Source organism: Protopterus annectens, chromosome 1.part0, assembly GCF_019279795.1.
Source record: "Protopterus annectens isolate FY-2018-M chromosome 1.part0, PAN1.0, whole genome shotgun sequence".
NCBI classification, from domain to species: Eukaryota; Metazoa; Chordata; order Ceratodontiformes; family Protopteridae; genus Protopterus; species Protopterus annectens.
Window position 1 is genome coordinate 1,680,872,591 of NC_056725.1, and position 23,971 is coordinate 1,680,896,561.

Genomic DNA, 23,971 nt, shown 5'->3' on the forward strand with positions numbered 1-23,971 from the left:
CTCCACACTGCTAAGAGTACCCCCAGGAGCCATTTCTCCCCTATCTCACCCAACATCTTTATCATATTTGCTCTGACCTCATCTGAGCCTGCTGCTTTCCCTGACTTAATTTTCCTTAGTGCTGTTCTTACTTAAAGAAAGTTAAGTGTTACATAAGCAACTTGAAATATGGCTCAATTAGGACCTCTGATATTTCATTTTTTCCTTGTTTATCTTCCTCTTCCCATAAATTCTTATTTAGAATTCAACAGAAGGACTGTAAGAAAAGAAAGTAGTGATGCTTCTTAAATGTTTTCAAAACCCCCTTGCAACAGCTGTTTCAGATAATGCTAATTTCTATAGAACCAAATAAACCAGCAAATCCTTGCCCTTGCAGTGCTACTCAGTAGATGGTCTTCAGATGACTTCTTGTATTGTGTATTAATATTTTATAGCACTGCAGTCTTTATATCTGGAATCTCCTACAAGAAATTGACACTTGACCCATTGACTATAAACTCCGCAATGTTCAATCTTCAGAAGACTGACCTGCTGAACTTGGGGTTAAAACTCCTGAACAGCATTTTTTTCTGCAGAGGGAAGCCCATATGGGGTTTTGCCCCCTATGTCTTTGTGTATAAACAGACTCCAAAACTGTCCAACTGTAGGGAACAGAGAGATCTTGCACTGATGAAAATGCTAGTTGTACATACTATGATGTTGCAGTACAGCATAAAATAGCCACACTAATAATAAAATACCATTCATTTCAGAGAATAGTGACTAAGAAGATTACATCTGGCAGTTAGATTTCATTGAAAGGCATAGCTCCCCCCTTTTTTACTTATTAAAAGGCAGACTAGAAAACATATTTATTTGTTAGCAGGGTGATGGGCTTAACTAGGAACTATTTTTATCCATGAACATGAACATATAAAGTTTAATACAGTATTAAACATGCTGAATAACCATGTCAAAAGGTTGTATATAAGAAAAAAAAACAATAAATATAATGCAGGCTGTTGACGTCTATCTATATAAGGAGATGAAAAGAGTACTTTTATATTACTTACTATAAAAAAAGATATTCATTTGTAAATATATAATTCCAAGATATCAAAAATAAGCAAACAAAACAAAGAACTGAATTGGTGAATGGTTATAAACACAAAATCTAAAAAAAAATATTGGCACTACTAGAATATGGCGAAGTAATGCATGGAGTTTTCTTCCAGATAATATTTTTGTTTTATTCAAGAGTAACAAAATAATGTTAATTTTGTACAACTAATAAAATATATAAGCATGTTAGAGTAAAAACAATAAACAGTGACAAATGAGAATAAAACATCCAGGTTAGCGCTTCCACCTTATGAGTAATGGTGTTTTCAGATTTTAAACAATTTTAACTTGCCAACTTGGTGGCAGGATCTTTTGGGGATTTTAGTTCTTTAACCATATACTACTACATTTTTTTGTTTTGGTTTCTTTACCTGTGCTGATGGTGTCAATCCTTTATCTCTTCAGGCACTGGAACTGAATTCTTGGATCTTAGATGTGCTTTGTTATAAAAAAATTAAGAACAGACATATATTGAGTTGAAAGAGGAGTAGGATTGTAAAAGTGTGTATATGTCTTGTGGAGAGGAGTGTAAAAAGAAGTTAAGAATTAGGTGGATGAGATATTATTGATATTGGTACAGAGATATGATTTGCAGATAAATGGAGACATTCTAAGTAAGTCAAGACAATGTGGGTAGACATAGTAAGGGGCGAATGGAGAAGCTTACATTTTGTCTTAGAAATATTGCCCTGCTACAAGATGAGAGGCCAATTCAAATAAAAGTGAGTGGGTGCCTAGGACAAGGGTTAGTAGAGCAGTAAGGAGTTTCCCAGGGTAGCAGTGAAATGAAGGAATTTGCAGCAGTCTAGCATCTGAGTTTTGAAATGTGGTTTTGGATGCTTCTTGGGTAAGCTGATAGTACATCTTTTATAGAAGACAGGACTCTTAAAAGCAAATTGTGCAAGGGATAGATTCCATGGAGGTATTTGAAGGACCACTGCTGTTTCATTTTGAGAGCATTTTGACTGTTGGTCCAGTCATTATGCAGTGTTTTCATTCATAAGTAACGTAAGCTAGTTGGCACAATATTTGGAAGGTAGAAGGATATTTTTTCCACTTCAAAACAGTGGTGCTCCCAAGGCCAAGGGAAAATGATAAAAGGATGGATTTTTTTGTACATGCCATTCAGCAGCTTTCCAGTATCGATGTCCAGGTCTGTAGAGTACATTTAGATTGAAAAAATCTAATAACCTTTCAAGTGACAGTGGAAGCCATTTTTCAAGTCGTGTTTTGTACTGTATTTTTCACTTGTGTATTTTTCCACTTACTGTGTAATTGCTTGATGTCTAAATGGCATGAGTTAACAGAACGTCAGGTTTTATAAACTATGGTGCTTTTCACAAATATCTTATGCCTCATGGAGAAAGGTTTGTGCTTAGCGCAGACTGCAAGATTGCATATCGTAGTTCACGAGTGCCATGAATTCATGCTGTGCAATACTGCTTATATATTATGCCAGCCTACTCTGTGCTTCACTCAATTCATACATTCATTAAGCATGTGATATGCTTCATCTTGTTAACTAAATACAGAAGTAAAACAATTCTGGAATAAAATAATGAAAAAAATAAGGAAAGTGTAAAATTATCAAAAGTAAGACTCGTGAAGGCATGTTTTTTTTATAATATATATGTGTGTGTGTGTGTGTGTGTGTGTGTGTGTATGTGTGTGCGTGTGTGTGTGTGCGTGTGCGTGTGTGTGTGTGCGCTTGTGTGTGTGTGCGCTTGTGTGTGTGCGCTTGTGTGTGTGTGTGTGTGTGTGTGTGTGTGTGTGTGTGTGTGTGTGTGTGTGTGTGTGTGTGTCACAAGACTATTTACACTTTGCAAATACCCACTCTCATGCTATATCCCCCTTCTCATGAAGGGCAAAGTAGGTTAGTCCAGGCGCATGTTTGTGTTCCCATCCAATTATCAAGATTTAATTTGAGGAATGTTAGGTTGTCATTTTGCTTAAGTTGCAGGGGACATTTGTCCCACTGGTGGTATAGGTGCTGGCTAATAAAAATGTCTTCCTAACATGCTTTTTTTATATGCTGGTCAAGTTTTGCTGATAGTGGAGCTGTATGAGTTGCAAAGATTTAGGAGGTCTAGATAGTGGAGCTGTATAAGTTGCAAAGATTCAGGAGGTCTAGGAGAATGGGGTCCGTAATGGAAAAGAATGCATAACATAGATCACCATGCAAGCACCTATAAGGAGTTGTATATTTTATCGTCAGTTTAATTACAGTTATATAAAGAAGGATGATAATGTCTTTTCACTTGAATGATATTTCGTAAGATATCAGTTGTGCTAAACAGATTGTTTGTCTGACTACTGCTGTAACGTGGTGCTTGAAACAGAGGGAATTATCAACTCATATTCAAGATCCACAACTACATTATTATTTTGAATTTGAAGTGAGGTGTTGGCTATACTGTAGGTTGAGGAAGAAAGTTGCTTGCTAAATGTGGCAATACTACACTTTTTTTTGTATTTAATTTTAGCCTTTTTCCTGTAAAGCGATTATTTACAAGGGTTAATTCTTGCTGTAATGAATATGAGAAGGAGATATGACATTACACTTAGTTTGCAGTCATCTGCAAACATAAGTAACCAAAGGTCCTGATTCCTGGTTTGGAGATTGGAGAGGTTGATGCCAGAAAGGAGGAGTCACAATATTAAGCCCTGGGGCACACACTAATTATAATTTTACTTTCTGAAGAGGTTCTGCTACCTTAAGTGTGTGGATTCTGCCTTGTAACTATTTAGCTATTCACTTTATCACATCTTGAGCTACTTCTAATGCACTTATCTTGTTTATGATGCCAACATGAGGTATAGTGTCAAATGCTTTGGCCAGATGCAAGTAAACTGTTGGAAAAGAATGACCACTGTTAAGGTGCCTTCTCAAAGAAGGTAATCAGACTGCGTAGGATATCTTTTCAAAAATAATGTGGACGTAGCCTAATTTTTTTTTTATATTTGGTTTTAAAATAATAGATGATAGCCCTTTCTTATTTGCAATGGTGATGGACAGGTTGACAGACAAGATCAGACCGGATTCCCCACGGACTATGATGTTTGCGGATGACATTGTAATCTGTAGTGAGAGTAGGGATCAGGTTGTGGAGACCCTGGAGAGATGGAGATATGCTCTAGAGAGGAGCAGAATGAAGGTCAGCAGGACTAAGACAGTATATGCGTGTGTGAATTAGAGGGAGGACAGAGGAATGATAAGGATGCAGGGAGTTGAATTGGCGAAGGTGGATACGTTTAAATACTTGGGATCAACAGTTCAGAGTAATGGTGAGTGTGGAAGAGAGGTGAACAAGAGAGTGCAGGCAGGGTGGAGTGGGTGGAGAAGATGGTCAGGAGTGATTTGTGACAGACTGGTATCAGTAAGAGTGAAAGGGAAGGTCTACAAGTTGGTAGTGAGACCAGCTATGTTATATGGGTTGGAGACTGTGGTACTGATGAAAATACAGGAGTCAGAGCTGGAGGTGGCTGAGTTAAAGATGTTAAGATAGATTTGCATTGGGTGTGACGAGGATGGACAGGATTAAAAATTAGTATATTAGAGGGTCAGCTCAGGTTGGACGGTTTGGAGACAAAGCCAGAGAGGCAAGATTGCTTTGGTTTGGACATGTGCTTAGGAGGGATGTTGGGTATATTGGGAGAAGGATGCTAAGGATGGAGATGCCAGGTAAGAGGAAGAGAGGAAGGCCTAAGATAAGGTTTATGGATATGGTGAGAGAGGAGAAGCAGGTGGCTTGTGTGACAGAGCAAGATGCAGAGGACAGGAAGAAATGGAAAAAGATGATCCGCTGTGGTGACCCCTAACGGGAACATCCAAAAGAAAAAAGAAGATAGATAAATCAATTATAAAACAAACAAATAACTATTTACATAGGTCCAAAGCTGATCAATACATCAAAGTTGCACATAACAAGAACAATTAATTTTTTTCAATCCAGTCTTTACTTTTAAGCCAAGATTTATATGAATGTGTAATATCAGAAGTTCTCATCTTTATAGTATGCAATTCACTACTGCAAATAGTCTTTGCCATACTAATAAATTCAACACTGGAGGAGGTAGCTTTAATTTTCCAATTTTTAGTAGTTACTTTTCTAGCTATAGTAGAAATAGAACAAAGAAGAAGCTTTTAGGTTTTTGGAATTATCTTGGGAATCGTTGGCATTAAATAAACCTAAAGATTGTGAAATATTGCATCTATTTGACCATAGAGCTTGAATGAAGCTATTAATTTATTTCGAAAAAGGGAAGATTACTTCACATTCATATATCATATGCATTTAGTCAGCTGTTATTTCAGGATCACATCTCCGGCATTTAATTCTGTTTGATTTATACATAATTATAATTTTGTTAGTAGTTACAAAAGCTCTAAGTAAGAATTTCCAAGTGAAATTTTTCCAGTATAATGAAGATGTGGTTTTATCTGTAGATTTTAATATTATTTTCTTCTGTTCTTCAGAGAAGTCTTCATTATTATTTGAGGAATAGTTCCAATAGGAATTGTCTAAATATGTGAAATTTAAGAATTTTATAAATTTGTGACAAATATTTATTTTTCATTGCATTATTGCTGATATTTATTAAGTATTCTAATAATTTGGGGTACAATTTCTTATCCAAGTTAAATATCTTGTATATTTCTGTGTTCACAAAGTCTCTACTTATTTGTAAAATTAACTGATTCTCAGAATCTTGATTGTGTTTGGATTTTACATTTTCAACAGTGTATATATCAGTACCATTTAAGAACTGATGCCAATAAATTAAGTTACTTTGCTCTTTCAATGCTAGCATTTTGTTTAAGTTATGAGTTGGGATATGTCCATTAAGAAATGCTGTTGTTCACATGTAGGTATTTATTTTGGAATGAAGTTAATGTCAAGTTCAGATATCTTTTCTTGCTATAAAAATGGTTACCCTTTGTGGAAGCATGTTGTAGGTTTAAAGTGATGGTACACACCCCTGACAAAATGTTTGCAGTTTTTATATATTTACTAATTTTATTATTTCATGCACAATGCCTATTATTTCAAGTTCGTAAGACCTTTTTTCTGTAACAGACTGCTGTGTTGGGAGATATTTTTTGTGTGGGATATGAAACCTATCGATTTTTGCCCCACAAACTTGTGCCCTGCATTCATGTTTCATTTTAAATCATTCTCCTGTGAAGTCTGACAGAAGAATTTTTAGTCATTAAATTAAGAATTATGATTGTTTGGAATCTTAGCACCTTGTTATCTTAGTTCTATTACAGACTTTGCGATTGCACATTTCTGTAAGATGTAGTTCATATTGAATGTGTGCAGTATGAGTAAAAATCATAAATTCTGTGCTGTTTTAACATCAAAACTAAAAACAGTATTTATCCCTGAAAGTTAGGTTTGTACCATTTAAAAGTTTTAGATGAAATAAAAAAAGACAACGATTTTGAATTGTCACACCAGAGCTCAAGATGCAAATGCTTCTTGTGTTTGCAAATAAAAGTAAATGGTAGGCGGCACGGTGGCACTGCAGATAGTGTTGTTGCCTCACAGTAAGAGGTTCCCAGGTTCAGTTCTTGGCTGGGGTGTCTTCTGTGTAGAGTCTGCATATCCTCCCTGTGTTTGTGTGGGTGTCCTCCCACATTCCAAAAACATGTAGTAGGTGGATTGGACACACTAAACTGGCCATATGTGTGAGTGTATGTGAGAGGGTGTGGTGTGGAAGAACCATGGTGGCAGGACTAGCCACCTGGTGGTGTAAATCTTGGCTCTAGATGATTGTCACTGATGAAGTGACACCCTCACCCCATGTGCAGAAATAAGAAAAAGAGGATGTGGATGGATGGGCTAAGTATATTTGCAGTTAGTTACCAGATATTTTGTTCATAAACCTTAGCCTTTAACTATTGTCATTGGCTTCTGCTTTCACCCTTCCTTGAAACTTCCAATTGCTTCTTTCCAAGTATCCTGGATGTGGTCCATTGCTGGTACTCATGATTAGTCTTAGGAGTGAGGGATTCCATGTGGAGCGGAGTGATTGGGAGCCATCGTACTTGTGGTGGCTTGTCAGTTGTCCTAGCTGTATAGGCAGCTAGTGGCTGACAGTAGGATGTCACCACTGCTCCTTTTATTAAACCTTAGATGTTCTACAAGATTTCTGAAGTCTTAGACTCAGCTAAAAACTGAACAAGAGCTAGCCTTTCACTTAGCACTCTCCTGTCCTTTTTGTCTATACTTTATCAATCCCTGATGTGGAAAGTAGTCTCTAACACGTAGTCCAATCTTCAGCTTATTCTCATCCCACTTTGTTGCCTTTCCTTCTCAAATTATTTGCAAACCAGTACCTTGGTTCCTTTGCTAACTTTTGTCAGTAAATTCCAGCCCTTTCTTGCAGATTGTCTGTACGCCTGCTTGCAGACATCCTTATTGGTAAGATCTACTTTCTCCATTTCTGCACTGGCTTAGTCATGTGAACACTTTCTACTACTTTGTGAATATAATATTCTGTTTCGATGTTGTTCTTGTTAAGGCCTTGCATCTAAAATTCTCTTGAACTCCCTCCTTATATTATTCTCATTCTTTTCCACTTTGATTTATAACCTTCTGCTTGAGGTATGTATATAAGCCTCAACTGTGTAGCTTTAAAGTGCTCCTTTAAGTCAAGTAACCTTAATCCACCTTGTTTTGTGAAGCAAATCAACTTTCCCAATTAACTTTTGTCCTTTTCCTCTTGCATATTCCTTCAATCCATTGGTAACTGTCATAAAAGTACACCTGCCCTGTATGGGTCTACTTCCATATCCTGAAAAGTCACAATACCGAAGACCAAAGATAGAGACGAGAAGGACGAAATTCAAAATCACAAATCACATAAGTATTCCCAGGGCAAGTGAATACTTGCCCAAAACAACAGTAAATCACAGCACACCAGCTAAAACCCACCTAGGGAGGGCATAACCCCCCCCTTGTGGACAAGTGTTTACTTGCCCTGGGAATACTTACTCAATTTGTGATTGTGAGTTTCGTCCTTCTCGCCTCGATCTTCTGGTCTTCAGTGTTGTGTTTTTTTGGACTGTAGAAGTAGACCCGTCCTGTATTTAAGACTAAAGAGACTGAAAGCATTTCACTGCTTATATTTTACTATCCTTGTTTATAAGCAAGAGCTTCTAGTTTCTCAATTTTTGTATTAACTTTTGTTTAGTTTCTTTCAACACTTGCTGTCATAACAGAATCCTTTTTAATCTGTACACCTAAATGTTTCATGTTATTGTGCCCCCAAAAGTAAGGGTATTGCTGCACCGGTTCATGTGTGGTTACATAGTTTACCATTGTAGCCTTTATTTTATCTTCATTTGTTTCATATCACAAGAAGACTTGACACTGCCTCAAAGTGTTCCACAACATCAAAATGTCTTTTTTATGGATTTATGAAGTACAAAATATCATCTGCAAAACTATCTATGTTATGTAGTCCAATCTTGCCTACATTCTTACCCGTGGTTTGGAGCCGAATATCGGCTCCGACTCGGCCAAACTTTTCTAGCTCGAAGTCTTCTATTGGCTGGGCTAAGCAGGTGTCCCATGGTGCACTGCTCCATATCCCTAGATATCGTTTGCCGCTTGTGTAGCTCGGACGTGGTCTCGCCTTTTTTTCTTGTTTGAGAAAATTTCTTACAAACAAAATAGTGTCTATTTAGTGTTGTTTTGGTTTAGGTAGTGTGTTTGTGGTTTGTGGTATCCCGCTAACTGTTCTTTCAGGCTAGGCCCATTTCAGTTAGAGGACCTAGTCCTCTTGTCCTGTGTTGTTCACGCTAAAACTGTTTAAGTTAGAGGTTTTAGTGTCGGTTTCCCCTTGCTGTTTGTGGTCAGAAAACCGTTTTAGTTAGAAGTGTTTGGCCTTTTTTGTTTCAGTGTGTGTTCCTTCTGGGGTTTGTGTGTGTGCTGTGCAATTTACTAACTTGTTCCCACTTTTTGTGGTGTTGTGTGTCTGGGTCCTTTCTTGTCAGACAGTGACTAGTGCTGTGTTGGTTTTTTGTGATTGCTTGTTAGAAAATGTCCAAGGATTCCAAAGAGCACAAACCTTCAAGTTTTAAAAAGTGCATTAAGTGTGGTTACAAAATGTCCATCACCGATGGGCACTCATTTGTGTTTATTGCCTGGGAGCCATCCATCTGCAGGAGTCCTGCAGCTTCTGCCATGCTTTTAGTCCCAGAGTGCTCCAAGAAAGAAGGAATAAGCTGATTTTAAAGGGACTCTTGAAACCCTCTTTCGAAGAGGCCATGGATTCTTCTTCCAGTGCTAAACCTAAGTCCTCAAAATCTAAAAAGAGATCTCTGGGTCCTTCAGTTTCTTTGGAGCCACCGGAGATAGTCACAAAACTTGCTTTGACCTTCTCGGCTCCACTGTCCTCGGGGCCGCAGGAAGTGCCGGTGTTGATGGAACCGGCGTCTGCTCCAATTATATTGGAACCTCTTCGGAGCCGATCGCCCAGTCTTAGACCAGTTTCACCTGAGAGGAGATTTCGATCTCCCTCCCTGTCCTCCAAATCCTCCAGGACCCTTTCTGATGTGGATGTTGATAGGGTGGTGCAGAGGCTCCTCCAGTCACCGGTTTTGGCAAAATTGTTTTTGGCTCCGGCCCAGTTGGCTCTGGAGCCCGTCCCGACCTAATCTTCGATCATTCCTCCTCCGAGCGCATCTCTGTCTTCGGAGCCAGAGTGTTCCGTGCCGTGTGATGTTCCTAGGTCGGTTCCGATGGCCCCTCTGGGCTTATCGGTACTGACATCGGCTCTGACCCCATCGGCTCCATCCACGAGGTTCAGGACTTGAGATTCTTCAGTTGGGCCCAAGGGGGACATCTCGGGACATATTTCGGTTCCGAGTCTTCCGCTCGGTGCGTTGGCTCGAGGGACCCCAACTCCTGTCTTGGTCTCAGAGGCTGGCTGGTCCTCAGACTTGGGTGGGCCTGCCTTTGAGGCCATGTGGACTGCGCTGGCCAAATCGTCAGCTACATCATGCGGGTCGGTCATTCTGTCCCCCACCACTCCGGTGAGAGCCTCTGATCACCTCCTATCTGTAGACAGCGGAGCACCAAGGCCTAGGGATACCCCCACGAGTGGTCCCCAAGTTTCTGAGCGCCCTTCAGAATTCGTGCCTGAGGAGCCCCCTAGAAGGAAAACGTGCAAGAAGAAGCACATAGACTCCCAGGGTGAGTCTCTCACCTCTGATACTGACCTCGAGGAATCGGAGGGGTCCCCCAAGTCATCCTCTGATGATGTTTCCTTCTCCGACATCCTGGAGATACTGAAACAAAGAGGTGACTGGCTGTCCAAAGCCCCCTCCGAGGAGGAGTCAGTCTTCCTTAAGGCCTTTGGTGCTCAGCCCTCCACCTCCTGGGTGTCCCCACCCTTCGAGCTCCTAGATTTAATTTGTCGAAAGGTGTGGGAAAACCCTGATTCTTTGGAGCCCGTACCCAGGCGTCCCAACAAGTTTCTTTCTGCTCCCCCGGGTAAGGAGTTTCTGTCCAAAGGAATCCCTGTGGATGCCATGGTGGTGGCGGCGGCCACTCAGAAGGAAGTAGCAGAGACTTCTTCCTCTGTCCATCCTCCTAACAAGGAGTCTAGGACCATGGAGCGGTACGGGAAGCGTACCCTCTCGTCAGCAACCTTTACTTTACTGTCGCTGAGCTATCTGTCTCATTTCACTCGGCTCCAGAGAGATCTCCTCAAGGAGTTAGGAGATACTCTTGCAGGTAACGTTCCTGAGGCGGTGGCCCAGACGGTTAACACCCATGTGTCTACCCTCAGTTCCATAGTCAACTCCTCCATGCGGCTCATCTCATATGCAGCAATATCTAATTTTCATGTTGCGAGTAGGGCAGCAAGTTCAGGAGTCGCCCTTAGAAGGCAAGCCTGGTTGCGCCTTTGTCACTTCGCGGAGGCCTTCAAGTCTTCTATCACTGATGCCCCCTTTGATGGTTCTTCTTTGTTTGGAACCAAAGTGAAAAACACCCTCACCAGGTGCGAACAAGAGGGAAAGACCCTGTCTGCCATAGGGGTCAGTTTTTCCCGTCCCTCTAGGCCATACCCCAAGGCCCAGCGGGGTGGGAACAGGTGGTTCAAAAAATCACAGAGGTTTTTTCCTGCCGCACAAGGTGAGTTCCCCTCCAGAGGCAGAGGAGGGGGAGGTTATTCAGGGAGACACCGCCCTAGAGGCAGAGGGGTCCCCCACAATTCGGGAGACCACGATTCCTTTCGCGGCTCCCCCTACTCTCGTTCCTGAGGGAGTGCCCGTCTGTGCTTATCTGGAGCCAGTCGGGGGTCGGATTTCGTTATATTCAGTAGCCTGGAAAAGCATCACCCAGGATAGATGGGTATTACGAATAATTTCCGGAGGTTATGTCATCCTGTTTACATCAGACCCCCCTTCAGTCAGAAAAATCCCGGACGTTCCACCCAGTCAAAGGGATCAAGCAGCCTCAGAGGTTTCAAAGCTGCTAGGAAAAGGAGCCATCCAGTGTGTCCCCTCAGACCAAGTTGGATTAGGGACTTACTCAAGATTCTTTTTGGTGCCGAAAAGAACAGGGGACCTGAGACCCATATTAGATCTTAGCCGACTGAACAACTATGTACAGAAGTCCAAGGTCCATATGGTCACACTACAATCGATTCACCCATTGTTGGGAGAAGAGGTATGAATGTGCTCCATCGACCTAAAGGATGCTTACTACCATGTCAAAATGGACAGGGCATCCAGGAGTCACCTACGCTTCCGGCTGGGAGCCAGTCATTTCCAGTTTCAAGCCCTGCCCTTTGGTCTCACCACAGTCCCCAGGGTGTTCACCAAATGTATGGCGATGGTGACTGCTCACTTGAGATGTCAGGGATTCCAAGTGTTTCCGTATCTGGACGACTGGCTCCTTACCGCCCCCACCAGGCATCTACTAGTCCAAACCAGGGACGCTACCATCGCTCTATGTCAACAGTTGGGCATAACACTAAATTGGGAAAAATCTGCCTTGTTGCCCTCACAGCGTGTCACCTTTATAGGTGCAGAATTAGACACCATTCGAATGCGAGCATTTTTACCGCAGGAAAGGATCAGTCTTACAGCAACAGATACACAACCTGATGCCCCTGAGGAAAGTAAAGGCAAGCTGGGTTCTTCAACTCCTGGGGACCATGGCAGCAACAATTATGTTGGTCCCTCTAGTGAGATTGCACATGAGACTTCTTCAATGGCTCCTCTTTGTTCAGTGGTCTCTCCAAAAATTTCCACTTTCTCACCCCATTTTGCTCACGGACAGATGCAAACAGGATCTCAGTTGGTGGCTTTGCACCAACAATTTGGACAGGGGAAAACCCTTTGTTCCACCCATCCCGGTTGCCACAGTGACCACGAACGCCTCCCAGATGGGGTGGGGGGGGGGTTGTCTTGGCAGGACAGTCCAAGGCACTTGGCAAGATCAGGAGATACATCTGCATATCAACATCCTAGAGATGAGAGCGGTACTACTTGCATTGCAGGCACTTCAGAGCTTTCTGCCTGTAGGGACAATTGCAATACACTCAGACAACATGTCAGTAGTGTGGTATCTAAACAAACAAGGGGGAACCAGATCTTATCCCCTGTGCAGAGAGGCCATGCGAGTGTGGCAGTGGGCAGTATCTTCCCAATGGTTTCTGGTGGCAACGCACATTCCGGGGAAGTCCAACGTGATAGCGGACAGGCTAAGCAGAGCTATTCTGATGCTTTACGAGTGGTCCCTGAATCCTCTAGTTGCAGAACGAATCTTCAGCAGATGGGGTCAGCCTTGCTGCAACCTTTTTGCCAGCCCCCTCAATGTCAAATGCAGCAGCTACTTCACGCTGATCCCCCCACAGGGGGAGTCAACCAGGGACGCTCTAGTTCACGATTGGCCCTCCAGTCTGATTTATGCTTTCCCTCCGTTTCCCTTGCTGTCAAAAGTGATTCAGAAAGCGCAATCCTTGGGAAGCAGAATGATTCTGATTGCTCCACACTGGCCTCGTCAAGTCTGGTTCCCCTTTCTCCAACCCTACATTGTGGACACTCCTTGTATTCTGGACCACTGACACACATGTCGGGACAGTTCCACCTCTCTCTGATGACCCTCCAGTTGACAGCCTGGCTACTCCACTTCCTTCGTTAGTTAGGCTTCAGCAGTTTTCACTGGAAGTAGTTCACATTTTATCTTCCTCTCAAAAGCCCTCTACTAGGAAGATTTATTCTAGCAAATGGAAGAGGTTTTCTATTTGGGCGCATACCCAAGAAATTTATCCTTACACAGCCCCGATTGCTTCAGTCTTGGAGTTTTTGTCTATGTTTTTCCATCAGGGTTCCGCATCAGCTACCATAAAAGTTCAGTTGGCAGTGATATCTAATTTTCATGTTGCGAATGAGCCTAGTCTCATGGCTCACAGACTCTGTAAGGCTTTCCTGAAGGGTACTCTATTACTCCGTCCTCCGGTCTCCGAACCTATCAGGCCCTGGGATCTCAATTTTGTTCTACAAGCCCTCACTTCACCACCTTTCGAGCCTGCATCTACCTGTGATTTGAAATTCTTGACCTGGAAAACAGCCTTTTTAATAGCAATCACTTCAGCCAGGCGAGTTTCAGAAATTCAAGCCCTTTCTATCAAACCTCCATACTTGATCTTCCATAAGGACAGGGTTTCTCTTAGACCAAACCCTTCTTTCCTTCCTAAAGTGTATCCAATCTTAATCAATCTATTGAGTTGCCTGTATTCTTTCCTCATTTTTCAAACAAGGCAGAATTTAAATTTCATCAGCTGGATGTACACAGACAGTTATGTTTCTATCTGCACCGAACAAAAGATATCCGAAAGTCTGATCAACTATTTGTCTCCTTTTCGGAAAACAAAATTGGGTCACCTGTCTCCAAAATCACCCAATCCAGATGGATATCTAGTTGCATCTCTTTTGCCTACTCCGCAGGAGGAAAAGACCTGCCGTTTCCGGTCAAGGCTCACTCTACTCGGGCTGTTTCTACATCTACAGCCTATCAAGCCAGATTGTCGGTGGATGATATATGTGCTGCAGCTACTTGGGCTTCTCCTCACACATTTGTTTCTCATTACAAATTGGATGTGGTATCTAGGGGCAGGTCGTCCTTTGGTTCCACAGTACTTAGGAGTATTTTCCTATGAGCCACCCAGGATGTAGATGCTAGGGACGCTGTGCCACGGGTAAGAATGTAGGCGAGATTGGACTACATAACATCAAGAAGTTATGTACTCACCATAACGTTCGATGTATGTAGTCCATCTCGCCTCACATTCTTACTTACCCTCCCACCTTCCCCCTTCCTGGAGGATCTAGAGGTTAGGTTTCTATTTACAGAGTTCCCTTCACCTTTAGCTTATTCTTTTTTACCTGGATGTTGTGTATGCATGGGGTATGAATGAGTATTCGCAGCAAACTAGATCTGGGGATATGGAGCAGTGCACTATGGGATACCTGCTTAGCCCAGCCAATAGACAACTTCGAGCTAGAAAAGTTTGGCTGAGTCGGAGCCGATATTCGGCTCCGAACCACGGGTAAGAAAGTGAGGCGAGATGAACTACATACATCAAACGTTATGGTGAGTACATAACTTCTTGTTTCTTAATTATCATACCAGTTACCTTCTTGAATTTGTGAACCCCTTGTTTTGTTTGGATATGGCTCTATATCCAAAGCAAATAAATGGATAAGAGGACATTCCTTTCTGGTTTCTTTTTTTCAAATACAGCTTGTTATGGAGGACCCTTCAACTTAATTCTTGCCTATGAAATTTCATACACCAGTGCCTTCTCTGAATCATGACTCACCAACGGTAGTGGTACTTTTCTTGCACTTTTGCTTACTTCTGGATCATTGTTTTTTTGTTACTGTTGTCAGCTGTTCGCCTCTATTCCAGAAAACCACACTGATCCATGTCTATAAACATTGGTGACATATTTGCCATTTTCTTAGTAAAGATGTAAGCATTCTGTAATCATGCTTTAAAATTGAAGTTATTCTATATGAAGTCAGATCTGAAGGGTCTTTACCCTCTTTAGCTCAGCTTTCTTTCTTGATGCTAGTACTCCCCTCTCCCATTTAAAGTATTGTTAAACAAAACCTTCCAGATCTTGATCATTTTCTTCACTCCTAACTTCCAAATTTCCATAGAATGCCATTTGCTCCTAGGGTTGCCACCTTTTCAAATGCCCAAAGTGGGACATTTTTGGTACAAACGCCAGATTTTGCAGGGCGAAACATACCCATGGCCAGTACAAAGGAAAGAACTTCACTTTTTTCCCTAAATAAATGCTTATTCTTATAGCATTTTATTTCTGTTTCTTATAACATTTAGGTGTTTCTGGTACAGAATAACAGTTTTATGCAATTATTACATAAAATATAGGAAATAATTTTGTCCTAAAATCTCAGGACATTTGTCATTTTTAATTTTTTTTGCAGGACACAACTGCCCAAAGAGGGACTGTCCCTTGCAAAGTGGGACAGGTGGTAACCCCTATTTGCTGCTGGTGACTTCCTTGTTGACTTATTTTACATTACCATATTTGTTTCATCTCTCCCCAACTAATAGTTGTTGAGTTCTTTTTCTTCTAGCATTGGCATAAGTAAGAGTTTCTCAAAATATTAAATTTGTATGTTTTCTTCAGTTACCCATTCCTCTTCTTTATAGAAATAATCATAAAATTTAGAAATACTTGCAACACCTGTGTATGATTTCTGGTTATTTATCTTGTGATAGGCTGCCTAAGCTTCTCAGCAGTTCTTTCAACTTTCTATTTCCCAAGTCATTGTCCTAAAAGTTTTTCATGGTAGACATGTCAAATAATAGTTGCTTAACAGTAACCTTTCCAAACTCATGTATATTATGCAAATACTCCCATAGTCTGACTTTAGTACTCTGCAGTTCCTCCTGTCCTGTTGTTATTGTTCTAGCTGTCCCTTCTGAAGTAATTTCTGTATTGCCTTACAACTTGAGTATTACATCCACTACCCATTCCTTAAATTTCTATTTTACACATAGGAAAGTGCCAGTGTCTCATTTTTAATACAACATTTTTATTTTAGTTTTTTATTGGTACATGGTCTGATGCAGTTATTGAACGGCTGTCAAAGTTTTCTTTTAGATACAGATGCTCCTTTGCAATATAATGTATATCCTGTCTGTCCAGTTATTGTATGTTGTGGATTAATATGTAAATACTGTCTTGAGTTCCTGCTACTGAATTCATATTTTCCATACCAAATATTATCATATATTTCTTCAGAAATCTTCTCTGTGTTGTTATATTTTCTCTTCTAGGGCCATCTAATACATCCTCACTTTTGCAAATCAGGTTCCAGTCCACACCCATTAATATTCCCCACTGAAAGCTTACTATTTCTACAACGCTTCTCCTGAGCTCCTAAGTATGTCAGATTAGACTTCCTTCCCTGTGAGTAACCTATTACTACCACATATCTACCATTATTGTCTTTTTTCCTTTTCTATCACTTTTAAAATTCCACTCCGAGCCAGTATTATTACACCCTTTTGCATTTCCCTTGCTAGTTTCCTGAGTAGCTACCCTGAAATCCTCTGTCAAATGTTCATGCGCGTTCCTATCCAAGTGCACCTCTTGTAACATTGCTATTTGTAATTTATACTTCTTGATATAAAAAGTGTTTTTTTCACATACCTTTAAGACTGTGTACAGCCTAGGCTAATATTGGCAAAGCAGCCATTTGTGATAAAAAGCTTTTACTTCCTCATATTACATGCTCACACTTAAGAACCAATCTAAGTGCATTTTCAAAACTCCCATCTCCTTCTAACTTACAACAAACTCCTAGAATTGTATATACTTTCAGAAAGGAAGCTTACCCCTTCTGAATAGGAATGGTTTCCCCAAGTCTACAATCGCACCCACAGATATTACCTATTGTAAAGTTAGTTAACAGTGAAATAGCACATTCCCACTTACATACAGGTTACTATCTGTTCCTATCTCATCCTGTCCCATATGTGAAAAACAGAATGCATACTTTTCAGTAAGCATTATCTTTTAGCCTTAAGAAAAGTGCACTGGCTGTACTTAAACTGAACTGTGTGCTGTTATTTAATATATTAAAATACTATGGCTGCTGGGAGATCACTACTTTATTTAACTGTGCACTTCCCATAGTTTCAAACTTAATTTATTTCCACTGTACAGCATGCCAATATTTCTTTAAAAGGTAAATTGTATCTTGTAGACTTCAGTCCGAACACACTGTTCAGTCTTCTCATGATTAGTTGCTTACACCTGCAGGCTCATTGTCTCCAGCTAAAAGCAGGTGTTAATGAAAAAAAAAAAACAGCTAGTAACTTTGCAAATGCAAGAAAGAATTTCCATTTTTCATGTTTCTGATCACTACTTTTTGTATTTCAAGCATATATGCTTAAAATCTTGTTTATAACTCAAATTAAGGAGATTAATCAGACACCCACCTCCGTAAAAGCAGAGGTAAGTATTATATTTTAATTCTACATATAATACAAAGCCATTGGAACAAATAACTAACCTGATAAATTGTGATATTAACAATCACACCAGGCTAGACTGCAGCAGATGTCCTTCAAGGATGCATCTGCAGTCATCACATATGGGTTGTCCTGCCTCAGGCAGCCCTTCGGTCGGCCGGATTCCAAAGTCTGGGTCCGGCGTCGGCTGATGTCACCCTTTCCCCGACGTCAGAGCGCCTGGGGTATAAAAGCGTCAGCCGACGCCATCTTCCTCAGTCTTTCTTGCCGCGTGGTGCCCGAAGCAGAAGCAGTTCGCAAGTGCCGGTCGGCCAGCTCCTGTAATTCAGCTACCAAGACTTCAAAGCTAAGTACCCGTTGGGGACTCTTTCTTGCCTCAGCCGATGTCAGATAAAGTTAATAATTGCTTAACTTGTGGGAAACAAATACCTCATAAGGATTTCCACTCTTACTGCCTCCCCTGCCTAGGCCCAGACCACGACGTCTTGGCCTGTTCAGCCTGTGCTTCCTTCAACCGACGCACTCTTAGACGTCGGGCGGAGTTTGCAGAGGAATTTTTTGGGGCTAGTTTTTCGTACAGTATGCCGTCGGAGACTCCGACTTCACATTTAACAAAGAAACGGAAGGACAAGGACTGACACGTGGGCCGCGGTTTCGGCTGATACCACGGCCAGGCCTACCGCAAGTGTCTCGGTCTCTGCTGAAACCGAGTCTTTGGTACTTCCGACCCCCGAAACCACTCAACCGACAACCTCTGCCCCGGAGGCCCCTGCTGAGTCGGTTATTGAATTTCCTTCTGAAACTGGTGTCTTGGAAACTTCCGACACCATTCCTCTAGACAAAACTGCACCAGCATGTGGTGCAGCCAGGCCTCCTGCATCCATGTCCATAAAGACATTCACCAGGGCTAAAGCTGCTAAACATACAAAAGCTATGCCTCCCAGGGTTATTCCTCAGGGACCCACTACAAGTTCACAGATTCTAACTTTAGCAGAGGACCTTATTTCCTTAATTAGGGGCTCTCAACCCCATCCGGACAGGGGCTCTCACCCTCCTGTAGACAAAAGGCCCAGGGTTGAGCCCTCTGATCCCCACTCCACAGAGGAGGCCTCTGATGGCTCTGCTCTCTCGGACTACCAGGAGGAGATTTTTTCGGCCTACAAGGATTCTGATGCAGAGGAGTCTATCCTCTCGGCCTCCCCTCCTAAAGAACTATCCTTCGGGGAGACCCTTCACACTATGAGAGAGCATTTCAAATGGCAGGGCCAGGAATTCTCTGATTCCAGGAAAAGATTAAGAACTTTTCTGCATTTACCTCAGCATAGACCTTTGGCTATTCCTCCTGTTTTGAATGTCATTGATGATGTGTACTCTGAGTCTAGCATAACCCCTGAGACTCTTCCTCCGGCCCCTGTCAAACCCGATAGGTACTACAGGGTCCCGGACTCGCATCATTTTCTTTACAAGGCCCACTCTGCTGATCCAGAAACTATTTCCCAGGGCCCTAAAGGGGTTGCAGCTGCCACTACTAAAAATCCACTCCCCTCTGAAAGGGAGTCCAGGGTTTTAGAGAGATGGGGTAAAAAAGTGTATACTTCTGCTACTCTTTCTATGAGGGCATTAAATTGTCAATTTCATATGATACAGTACCAAGAGTATTTGTTAGATGAATTGCATAAGAAACTGTCTTCACCTGAACCCCTACATCGCAAATCACTTCAGGATCTGGTACATAACTCCCAGCAGGTTAGCAACCATTTCTTGCAGTGTGGTTATGATGCATTGGAAGCTTCATGTAGGTCAGCTATGACAGGTGCAGTCATACGTAGGCATGCTTGGCTGAAGGAACAATCTCTGCCAGACCATGTTAAAGCTAAGCTTCTGGATGCTCCACTGGAGAAGCAAAAGTTATTTGGCTCCACTGCTCAGGAGGTCTTAAAGAAATTTGAGGAAAAGGCAAAATCTGTACAAACAGTCAAAGATTTTCTACAAGTCCAACCACCAAGATTCAGCAGAAATTGGCCTACCAAGAATTGGTCCTTTCCGGACACAGAAAGATTTCAGAGAGGCAAGAACAGGCGTGCCAGAGGTAGAGGGCAAGCTAGAGGCTCCTACAGAGGACGTCAATGGCAGCCTCCCAACCAGAGAGGTAGTGCAGGACCTACAACTGCTGCACAAGGACAGAGTCAATGACTTTGCTTTGACTCCACCAACCAGGGCTCAATTAGAAGCACCTTTGGGCGGAAAGCTTTCTTTATTCTCAGAAAATTGGCACAGTATTACAAGAGACAAATGGACACTGCAAGTAATAGACAAAGGATACAGGTTCCATTTTCACACATTGCCAAAAAGAAAAGGCATGCCAGACCTGCCACCAAATCAAAGGGCAGAGGCTTTGAAACAAATCTCCAACTTAATGCAAATGAAAGCTATAGAAAAGGTTCCTCTTTCAGAACAAGGCCAAGGATTTTATTCCAGACTATTCCTTGTTCCAAGAAAAGAAAATCAATGGAGGCCTATTCTCGACTTGTCCGCACTGAATACTTATCTCATTGTGCCAAAATTCAAAATGCTGACTCTACAGCAACTCCTTCCCATGCTGGGCAAGGGGTCTTGGCTGGTGACTCTAGACCTCAAGGAGGCATACCTGCATGTCCCTATCAGACAAAGTTGCAGAAGACACCTCAGATTTCTTGCAGGTTCAGAGGATTATCAATTCTCAGCATTGCCCTTTGGCTTATCTACTGCACCCAGAGTATTCACGAAATGCCTGGCATCAGTAATTGCACACTGCAGACTTCAGGGGATTCAAATATACCCATATCTGGACGACTGCCTTATACAAGCAGACAGCCAACAAACTTTGGTAAAGGACTTGAGTTATGCCATCCACCTACTGCAGGCCTTAGGATATACAGTCAACATTCACAAATCAAGACTTGTTCCATCCCAAAGAATAACTTTTCTGGGTGCAGATCTAGACATAACCACCCAAATGGCTTTTCTCACAGAAGAAAAACAAAGACAACTACCGGATTACTTCAAGAATCTGACAAGACAAACTCAGCTGACTGCAAGGAAAATTCTGTAGGCCCTGGGTTACATGGCATCTTGCATTCTTCTGATTCCACAAGCAAGGCTGCATATGAGGAAACTACAATGGTACCTAAGGAGTTTATGGACTCAGCGCAGTCACAGCTTAGAAACTTTGATCCCACTCATTCCATGCCTCCAAAAGGAATTTCTGTGGTGGGCTCAAGCCTGCCAGTCGAACAGCGGGTTGCCCTTCAGCAAGCCAAGAGCCAACCAAACCATCACTACGGACGCTTCAGACCAAGGTTGGGGAGCGCACATGGAGGGCAGATGTATCCAAGGGCTATGGTCACAAAGAGAGCTGCGCATGCACATAAACCAAAAGGAAATGCTGGCAGTGATACATGCAATCGAGGCCTTCAAACTCTTTCTGCATCAAGGCCACCTGCTAAGGACAGACAACACCACAGTTATGTGGTACATAAACAAGCAAGGAGGCAGCCATTCCTACCCTCTTTGCAGACTGGCAATGAATCTATGGGAACTTTCCTTGAAACTCAATATAGAGCTGCAATCCCAGTTTGTGCCAGGAAAAGACAATATACTGGCAGACAGCTTAAGCAGAAATATCATGGATGCACACGAATGGATGCTGCACCCAGACATCTTCCTACAGAGATAACACTATCATGGGGAAGGCCGGACATAGATCTTTTTGCCTCCCCCCCACAATCATCAGCTGAAGAAATTCTGCTCAAGAACATACCACCCACAAGCATGGAAAGTGGACGCTCTCTCTTTCAGCTGGAGAAATCTAACAGTGTATGCATTTCCACCTCTTCCATTAATGACCAAGGTCTTACTAAAGATCAGGACAGAGCAGCCAAAAGTGATTCTGATAGCTCCGGACTGGCCAAGACAGCACTGGTACCCACTGTTAAAGAGCATGTCATGCACGAAACCATGGCCTCTTCCTCAATGGCCACTTCTCCTGACACAGCACAATTACAAAACTCTGCATTCCAACCTGAAAACCTTGCAACTAACAGCCTGGAAAATACCTTGACTCCTCCTCAGGATAAGCTATCCAAGAGAGTGAAGGATATCATCATGGAAGCTCGCCGACCTTCCACAAGAAAGGCATATTCAGCAAAATGGAAAAGATTTCACACTTGGAGCACCACAAAGGGCCTAGATGCGACAGTGTTGAACATGGCACATATCCTGGAATACTTGGCAGAAATGCTCCACAATGGCCTGTCTTACACTTCCATTAAAATTCATGCTTCAGCAATTTCAGCAGAGTACAATACTGATCCACCTGTCTTTTCTCATCCTCTCCTAAGACAGTTTCTAAGAGGAATTAAAAACATCAATCCTCCAAGGAAACCTCCAGTGCCTACTTGGGACCTTAACTTCGTGTTGGAAAAACTAACTCTGCCTCCCTTTGAACCAGCAGCATCATGCGGAACTACAGTTCCTGTCTTGAAGACCGCCTTCCTTCTGGCCATAACCTCAGCAAGAAGAGTATCTGAGTTACAGGCCCTCATGGCAGTACAGCCTTTTCTTATTTTTCATCAGGACAGAGTCTCATTGAGAACCAATCCTTCATTTATGCCAAAGGTGGTATCCAGGGTCTCATTAAACCAAGCTATTCACCTGCCAACCTTCTTTCCAAATCCACAAAACAAAGGGGAGAAACTTCTGCACACCCTGGACATACACAGACAGTTGCGCTACTACTTGGACAGAACTAAAAGCTACAGAAAAACTGACCAGCTGTTGGTAGCATATGCTGCTGGTGCACAAGGAAAAGCAATTTCCAAACAGACAATTTCAAAATGGATAGGGAATTGCATTCGTTTTTGTTATTCCTTTCATGGAAAAACTGTGCCAGCTAACATTAGACCTCATTCCACCAGAGCCACAGCCACCTCCACAGCCTTCTTAAGAGGGGTGGCTACCAAGGACATTCTAGAAGCTGCTACATGGAGCTCCATCCATACATTTTCCAAGCATTACAATTTACCTTTATATTCCAGATCCAGAGCAGGCTTTGTTACGGCAGTCCTGCAGGGCATTTTAGCTACGCCATCCTTTACATAGATCCTCCACCCCCAGATTGGCTATGGTATTCTACCCATATGTGATGACTGCAGATGCATCCTTGAAGGACATAGTACAGTTTTGTACCTACCATAAATGTAGATGTCCGATAGGTATGCATCTGCAGTCAGGTTTACCCTCCCTCCTTCCCCTCTTTGGTATTTATTAGGTACTTTTCCCTCTCTTAGCTAGCTGGGGTTATCTATTATGGTGTATTTGTTTTATATATATATATATATATATATATATATATATATATATATATATATATATACATATATATTTCTGTGCATGTTTGGAATTTATTGCATTTCTCCAAATTTAGCCTTCCTTTGAGGGCACCTGGCATCTGGGGCAAGAAACACTGAGGAAGATGGCGTCGGCTGACGCTTTTATACCCCAGGCGCTCTGACGTCAGGGAAAGGGCGACATCAGCCGACGCCGGACCCAGTCTTTGGAATCCAGCCGACCGAAGGGCTGCCTGAGGCAGGACAACCCATATGTGATGACTGCAGATGCATACCTATCGGATATCTACATTTATGGTAGGTACAAAACTGTACTTTTGGCTTTGTCAAGGGTATATTCTGTCTAATGAATCTGATTAAATTTTTGGTGAGGGTAATGCAGACAGTGGTCATGCTGTTCACACTGCTGACACAATGTCCTCATGCTGGCATAGCTAGTATGCTTATTACATTACAAATAGATCCGTATGTGGTAAAATGGATGGTCCACTGGCTAAAAGACAGAACCCACATGGTGACTGTGTCAGATGCCTCATTAGAGAGTATGAAGGTGAACAGTGGTGTCCCACCGGGCTCATTACCTTTTTTGTTTGACATTTATTTGTTTGATCACCAAATCATGAACCAAGACCTCTAGCTTAACATGTTTGCAGATGACTGCAAACTGGGAGCCATAAGTCCACATCTCCCTCCAAACACTTCTGCAAGAACTTACACTCATAAATACCTGATAAGGTTGTTGGGGATCTTGGAACTTGAGTTGATAATTCTGTCTCTCTTTATCATTATATAATGACAGTAGTCAGAAAGTCCTTCTACTTAGTACAGCTAATTGCCAAAGGAATATCATCCAAATCTAAAAGTAGGCATTGTCTTCTTATATTCTACAGTGATTAAGCAATTACTGAAAACAATGGCCCCTTTGGGATGTACTTTACTAGA

At 42.1% G+C, this 23,971-nt stretch overlaps 1 protein-coding gene across 1 annotated transcript in view; it reads left to right on the forward strand.

The window, feature by feature from the left end:
- The window catches only part of LOC122799481 (glycoprotein endo-alpha-1,2-mannosidase-like), a 230,850-nt gene that overhangs the window by 200,709 nt on the left and 6,170 nt on the right, over nucleotides 1-23,971 (forward strand). The gene's annotated exons all lie outside the window — the stretch shown is intronic.